At 41.0% G+C, this 7,803-nt stretch overlaps 1 protein-coding gene across 16 annotated transcripts in view; it reads left to right on the top strand.

Moving 5' to 3' along the window:
* Window positions 1-1,094: 1,094 nt before the first annotated feature.
* Window positions 1,095-7,803, top strand: part of MAP2 (microtubule associated protein 2) — a 172,489-nt gene continuing 165,780 nt past the window's right edge. For 12 of the 16 annotated variants that reach the window (XM_031064581.1, XM_031064580.1, XM_031064586.1 and 9 more), the window contains exon 1: window positions 1,095-1,153. The gene's annotated coding sequence lies outside the window, so the exon portion shown is untranslated. The remainder of the gene's footprint in view (window positions 1,154-7,803) is intronic. The other 4 variants (XM_031064588.1, XM_031064585.1, XM_031064583.1 and 1 more) reach the window with 1 other exon arrangement.

Here is a 7,803-nt window from a genome sequence, read left to right as displayed (position 1 = left end):
ATTTATCTTCTCCCCATCTTTCCCCTGGGAAGCAATGAGTATCTTAAATAGCTTTGTCCAGCTGTGAGTTTTGTTACCCACATGTTGGCAGAAGTTAATTCTGCAGGTAGAGTTCATGCTGATCGAAGATGATAGGCTGGAAAAGGATCCATTTGTTGGCTGTTGACATGAAGCTGGGTAGGAAAGTCTGTGCTTCTTCTCAGGCAGTTCAATTTGTAAATGCCAACAAGTTTGCAGTTTATAGGTGCTCCTCCCTTGCCTAGCCATTCCCAGCCCAGGATTTGCAAAGCAGTAATTAGTCCTTGTTAATGCTATTGTGATGATATTATATCCATTGTGAGATGTTTAGCAACTCAAGCACAAGGCAGTTAAGGAGATGCCCAGGCTCCTGCAGTAAAGCAGCTGTAGCACCAGAGAATTCTCTGTGACTGCTCAGCAGCACTTCCCTGCTGCAGATTTTATGTGGTACATGATACCATGTTACCTGATACTGAATTAATCGGTCCCATGAGTCTGGTCTGCAGCTTGTAAGCACATCATTTGTTACTGTGCAGTAAACTGTGGGGTTCCTGTCAACAAGGAAGCTTTTGGCAAATTAGGTTGTATTATCTGCATTGTTTGCTTGCCGACTCCTTGTACTTAGGGCTGTTGCTGTTAGCGTCTTTTCTAATTTTTGGCAAATCATCCCCAGTGAATCTAGATACATGAAAGGTGTTCTGCCTTCAGATCATGTTCTTTCTGTAAAGAAGGAAGGATTTAATTGTTTCTATGAAACTCTGATCCTAACAAACACCATAGTGTAGCCTGTGCTTCAGAAGAATCAGCTTTTTCATGGCTTTATACACTTTATACAAAAACAGGCACTCTGGAGGCCTGGGCTCTTTGGTGAGACATGGTCTGGCTATAATGGCAAGACAGGTTCTAGCCACTGAAAAGGAGCATTTGGTGTAACTTTGTGCATGTTACTAAAAGCAGAGAAGGAAGGCGTTTTCTTATTAACATGTTGCAATTCATGAGTCTTTAATTCATATAATAAAAATAAAGCTTTTGCCTTTAACAGCTGCCACTAACTGAGAGCTTTTGTTTTGTTTCAGATTGTGGAAACCTGAAATAAAATATCCTGTGACTGACAAGGTGACAACAACACCGCAAGGTGGGTCTTCTGTTTTTGTTGGTCTCATATCAGTCATTCCAGGGCTCTGGAAATGCTTCATCTTGACTTTACTGGGTTGGATTGCCTAATGAATCTCTGGGGCTTGTTCAAACAAACCCAAATAGTTTGACAAGACTCCTCCTATGCCTGCATGTGCATGAGTTATGTGTTGTAATGGTGTTTTGAACAAAGAAAATACATACATTTTCTGTGCTGCACAGTGAAGGTGTTTATGGCACAGAGGTGGAAACAAGTGAAAATAAAAACACTGAGGTTTTTGCCAATTTTTTTCTGTAGACATCTTTTCTGTAGGAAATGTCCTCTTGTCATTGTGAGTTGAGCTGCTGCTGCTCAGCACAAGCACTGGAAGTTGAATCTGTGACGTGGCATTTTTTTTCTTTTCACACTTCAAATTTAGAGTTCACACTTCGCAAAAAAAGTTGCCTACAACATGTGCTGATCACTTGTGTGTTAGTCACCACATGCTCACCTTGTCTGAGGATTCATTGCTCTGTTTTGTTGAAATGTTTTATTGAGGTTGTTTATAGGATATGCACATTTGCAACACAGCCCAGATGCAGAGAGATGCTGATCCCAGGATTTCCCACTTGCACCCCTGGTATTATCTGTTTAGAGGGGAGTTTGTGTAATGGGTGTAGACAGCTTTTAGTTATTTGGATGACTGAAGTGAAAAACAGCACAGAGAGAGCTGGTAAATACCATTTTCACTTTATCCATTGGTTATTGGAAGAAGAATTACTTGGTCATTCTTCTTTCAAGAGAAGTTAAGTTTTCAAGCACCAGGTTTATTTGGTGACACTTCACAGTCATGATGAAGTTGGATTTTGTTCTTGGGTTTGGTTTTTACCTTTTCTGTAGTTGATTCTTTTCTGTCTTTATAGTGTGGAGAATGGAGTGAAAACTAGGGCATGTGCTGCCTGTATCTGTGTGCTGGGGGTGGTTTCTGGTGGCAATATTGCTGCTCTTACTGCAGCCTCACATTTCTCTCTTGGAGGGCATAGTTTTTTTCCTTTGTGTGAAGGTGTGAGTTTTTCTGGAGGATGTGTCCACAGCCAGAGTGTGAGCAGCAGTATTTCAGTGCAGAGCAGCAGTCTCTCTGCTGGGTGTTTCAGAGTGTGTTTCTTGTCACCAGCTCTGAAATACTGCATTATAGCTGTGATGGGCTGCAGTGCAGATGTACCACTTGTATTTCTCAAGGTGTTTTAAAAATTGTCGCAGTCACGTCAGCCTCCTCTCTGGCAGTGGGAGAATCAGGGGAGATGTGAGAATTTATCAGCAAGCCTCCTGTTGTTATTGTTCTTCAGTGGAAACTGCCAGGGGCCCTGCTCATGGTATTAATCCTTATCCAGTGAGAAGTGGTCTTAGCTTTTGTTTCAGTGAGGACATGAGGTTTCTTTTATCTGCTCCTTGTCAGCCTCTGCATGTCATTGGACTTGAATCATTGGGCAAAAAGTTAAATGGTCAGGAAGAGATAGGTCTTTCAAAGCTGTAAGAAGGTCCAATCCAAAAACTTAAATAGGGAGGAGCGATTGAGGATCTGAGCTAAAAGTTTAAGACAGAGCTGTTTGCTGGGTGCTCTTTGCAAAGAGCAACAGGGAAGCTGAGGAGAATTCATTCTGTGTTTCACTGTGCTGGTCTGTCCTTCAGTAGTCTTTGTGGCAGGGTTTGAATGTGCTGTCTGTTCTTACCAAAGATTTATCACCGCTTATGTGTCTAACCAGGAAAGTCAGAGCAGGCTGGTGAACTTCATCTGAAAGGAGTAGGCAAACTCCTGTCTGCTCACAGAACTGAGCAGTAACCCAATTCTTCCAGTGCCTAGAATATTGGTACTTTCAGCTGCATTTGAGCTGCTCTCAGTTTATCAATAGAAGCTGTGTTCTTGCATAAATGGGAAGCAAAAGACCTTCTTGTAATTAAATAATCAGTTGTATAAATCTCATTTTATTAAGCCGAACACACAGTACAGACTAGAGGAGCAGTCCTGCACCAAGGCTGTTTAAACACATCAAACTTTTTCAATTTTATTAGGTTTTGTTCTTCTCTTTCTGTCTTCTCCATGTGAATCTAGGGCACATGCAGATCATGCTCCGTTCTCTTTTTCTGTCTTGCTAGTCTTCCTTATAACCCTCTCTTAGGTGTGTATACAACCTACATAATGGCACAGAGAAGCTCTTCACCTGTTTATTGGTCTCAGCCTGTTGCATCACTTTCTGAACTGCCCCAAAGCACCTTCTTTGCTCATCAGACAGCAGTGTATCTTGCACAAAGGAATGAAAACAAGACTGTTTGTCTCAGGCTTGTCTCTGCAAATTCGGACATGTGTTGAACATAAATATTACCTAATTTTTCACACTTGAAGGGCAATAAAACCCTAATCCTCAAAAGAAAATATTAAATGTAGCAGAACTGTTGTGTTTTACTGAGAACCTGCGGAAAACAAAGCAACAAAAAGATGGTTTTATTTCTTATCAGAATATTTCACAGGAAGAACCTCAGTGTACGTAATGGTGCCAAAGCCTGTACTTATTCATGGTAAATTTCTCTGTGGTATGAACAAAAAACAGAAGAGAATTTCATCAGAAGCCTGAAGACCTGCATTGCCGAGCCTAACATTAGGCCCTTGTATGTCATTACTGCTTGCAAGCAGTGTGCTTACCCTGCTCACCTCCTGCAGAGAGCAGAGACTGTAGATGAGCATCTCCAGAAGCTGGGGAGACAATGTGGGATTGAGCCATTTTCTGAAGACCCTCTCTCTTTCCATTAACTCTAGAAGAAACATACAGAATATGTAGAATGAAAGAAATGAGTGAGCTGTGTTCTTAGAAGCCCTATAAACAGACAGAGCCAGCTGAGCATTTGCCTTTGTGTTGTTTAAAATATACAAGAACTGGCATCAGCACTTACACTGTGGAGTCTTTAATACTTCTGTCTTTAAATTGCTGCTGTTCTGGGCTGTTTCTCTTGTACAAGTGATCTGCCGTAGCCCAGCAAATAAAAAATTGTAATAAGGCACCTGATCTCTTGGAGAAATCTAAGTTTCATCCTGCCAGGGTATACTGGTTCTCTAGTTCCCAGTGTAAGATTAGGCACCTCAAGTTGTTTTGCAGAGCTGCTCATCTGTACACACCATTACCATTCTCTCCTGCTTGGAACAGAAAGTGTAAAGGGATTCAGCAGTTCAAATTGCTCCCACAGCAACTCTCAGGAACTCAGAGGTTTGTGAGGAAAGCAATGTCATGTGTGGCACAGAGGAGTGAGAACAGTCCACATAGTCAAACAGCAGGATGTTATCCTTGGCCCCTACTTCTTTCTCTGTGACAGGTTTTCTGTATGATATTCTCCTTGTGCTAAAATTAAAAAAAAAAAAAAAGAGGAAGTCAGACCTACCTGTTGAAGGCATTGACATTACATCCAACATCCTTTGGAGAGAATTTCTTTGAGAGAGAATCATGTGAGGCAGAAGCTATTTAGACTAAGCCTTTGCTATTTACATTGGAATTGTAAGCAACTTGATCTTGCCCCAAAAATACCTGCCAGCATTCCAATTGATTGGAAGTGCTGCTTGTCTTGTTGTTCCAAGTTCTCCTCTTGTAAGAAGGAGCCCTGCAGTGGGGTGTGAGGCAGAGGGAGAGGGAGTTTCTCCATTCTGAGCTCTCCTGTGGTGTTTGCCCCCAGCAGCACTTTGCTGGAATGTGCAGCATGCTGTCTTGCACTCTCAGTGGACAGTCCTGCTAGCCCTGGGCAGTGGGAGGGCTGTGTCCCAGCCACTAGGCTGCTGAGTTAGAAAAACACATGGCCTGGGCTGCATCCAGCAGTTCAGGATGGAGGCCATCAAACTGTGACATCAGGCAGCCCCAGTTTGTGGCCTTGCAGAACTGTGTGATGCTCCCTGTGTTTGTAGGTGGAAAAGCAGGAAAGATGTTGGTGTGATGTCTTCTTCCCCAGAGGCAGGGGAGGACAAAAGTGGGAGGTGCTGAATGAAGGTGGTGGCTGTAGAATTTCTGCAGACAAACCAGCTGGCACCCATATGACTCTGAAGCAGGTGTGCTTGTGCTATGAAGTCTGACAGACCAGATTTCTCATTGGCATGGCTCTACTGAAGTCATCACAAGTATGTTGTTACTGCACAGCAGCAGAACTGGGTTGTTGGTATAGTTCTCTTTCAGGTGCATTTGGGTTACATGTCCAAAATCCAGTTGCTGAAATAACCCAATGTACAGAAATAGGTGTTCTTTTAAGGACCACTTTACTTTTCATCTTCTCTGATTACATATGACATATAAAGATGCAGTTTTCTGAGTAATACCAAATGCTTGGGTTACCATTCTACCAAACACCAGATGTGAAACCCAAAGGCTAGCAAGCTGTTTATTGAAGGAGTATCTGAGCAAGCTGTTCTTATTGATGCCAGCAGCTCCTGAGTGCTAGTTAGTTAACCAAGTAAATGTTTGTGGGTTGTTTTTAATGGGTAATTCCGTTGCCAGCAGTGTCTTCAGAAAAAAACAAAAAAAAGAAAAATGGAAGGAACAGGTGGTGCACAACTTCTCATTTAAAAGGAAACAGCATATTGTAGAACTGCAAGCATCTGCTTCTACTTAATGCTTAGTCTTCAGTCACTCTGAGATGCCATTCATTTATGTGGAATAAATTGCCATACCAGCTAGTAGGCCCTTACAATACTTTGTAACCTTATTTTATTCAGTGGGGCAAAACTGCATTCCTTACTACCTCCTGCATATCATACCAGGAGGCTGGAAGGCAATAGGATAAACAGTTTTGATTAGATCCTTCTACAGAGCAGAAAGTAGGAGTTTTAATTTTGACTTCAATGGGAGTAGGAGCCAGATCTTTTGTGATGTGCAGCAATGATGTCTTCTGAGACAATCTTGAAGAAATGTTATGCACTTTAATTCTAACCTGAAAGGTTTAAATTAAGCAAGATAAGTCTCTTTGGAGATAGAAAACATCTTCTATGAGATTATTTGATACAGCAGTAAAAATAGGTAAGTTTGCAGGTGAATGGTGAAGACGTGGATAAAAGTTGCTATTCCTGAAAGGGTTTTTGGTGTGTGTTTTTTTCTCCCTGCCACCCTGGGTATAGGAGATACTATCTTTATCTACAAGATTTGCTTCACTTACAACCTTTGAAAGAGTGGCTGTAATGCCTTTACATCTTCAGTGTCTTTTATTATTGGTGGGGAGAGAGCATTTTCAGTGTGGGTGGCACTCAGAGGCAAAAGCTCTTCTGTTGCTTAGAGCCCCAGCTCATATCCTGTTTGTAGATTTTTATCTCAATTTCTTATGTCTTCACAGGTTTCTGAACACATTACCACTGAACAATTGATACATCAAAAGTCTTTCTTCCAGAAAAGTCATTCATAGTTGTTTGTTTTTTTTTTTTTTTTCCCTACTGGTACCAGTAATAGATAACCAGTAATAGAACCAGGGTTAAAGCTATTCAATCTATAGGGCTGTATGAAGTGTCTCACTGGAGCTCTGCCTAAAGGCAATGTCAGATTTTCTGGTGTGGCCAGGTCTGCAAGATAAAAGGGTTGACATCCTGAGGAAAAAGAGATTACAGTCATAGGAAGAATCAGTTATTTTTCTTCCAGTTCTTAAATGCTACAGGCATAAACATGCCTCATCATCTAAAGGTAATAGAGTTTTTCCTTTTGTGTTGCTTCTCACCTTGGAAGCCTGTGGTGATAATGGGAAGCCATTCACCAAATTCTTGATTTTTCAGGCTTTGAAAGGTGGGCTGTAGAATTCACTTCATTTGTCTGAGCTATGTATCAATACAGGAGTTACTGACTTTAAAACTTTCTTGTGAAACTCAACTGGTTTTGCTTGGAACAGATTTTCCTTTTTGCTATTACAATACAGTGTGTGTGCAGTGTGTGTGTATATATATGTGTAAAAAATATATATAAATAATATATAATATCCAGTTGCTTTGTTCTATGAATGAAACATATAACACTTCTAAGAATACAGAAATCATACATCCTCTATTACATCTCTGGATATTTTTGTGTAGCTGAAATAACTTTGTCAAGCTTATAATTCCTAGGCTGTTAAGACCAGTGTCTCAAATCCTGATAAAATCAAGTGAACTCTGCACTTCTAGGGGATGGGATAATGTTTTGATTCTGATCAAGAAAGAGAAAAATACTTCTTTAGAAGTCCATGTCTCTGTTGTCCATAGTTACCCACTGCTGGCACACAGGGCTGCTTATGCTTTGCTGTGTTTCTCCATCCCATAGGTTTGTAATCCAAATGCTGTGGTGCTTTACATTGCCAGGCATTGATATAAATGCACTTTTCTCACACTTTATTATTGTGGTTGCTTTGAGCTGAGCTTCCTAAGACCCATCATCTGAATAATAGTCAATGGGAATTGTATGGCTGAAAACGTGAAAACCTCAATCCTTAAGTTTTAGGTGCATTCTTAGGAGAGATTTAGTTGTACTGTGGAACTGTAGGCAAGAATTCAGTTGATTCATGTGCTTTTGACAGGGCTGTCTCACTCAGACTGGTCTTTCTAAATATTTCAATGATAATCTCAGAGATAAGGGAAAATCAGTGCTTCACAATGGTGTTGCATTTGAAATCCAGAGCTTTATAAGCTT

This window comes from Geospiza fortis, unplaced genomic scaffold (assembly GCF_000277835.1).
Source record: "Geospiza fortis unplaced genomic scaffold, GeoFor_1.0 scaffold706, whole genome shotgun sequence".
NCBI classification, from domain to species: domain Eukaryota; kingdom Metazoa; phylum Chordata; class Aves; order Passeriformes; family Thraupidae; genus Geospiza; species Geospiza fortis.
Note: the sequence above shows the minus strand (reverse complement) of the source record. Positions and strands in the feature narration are given on the sequence as shown.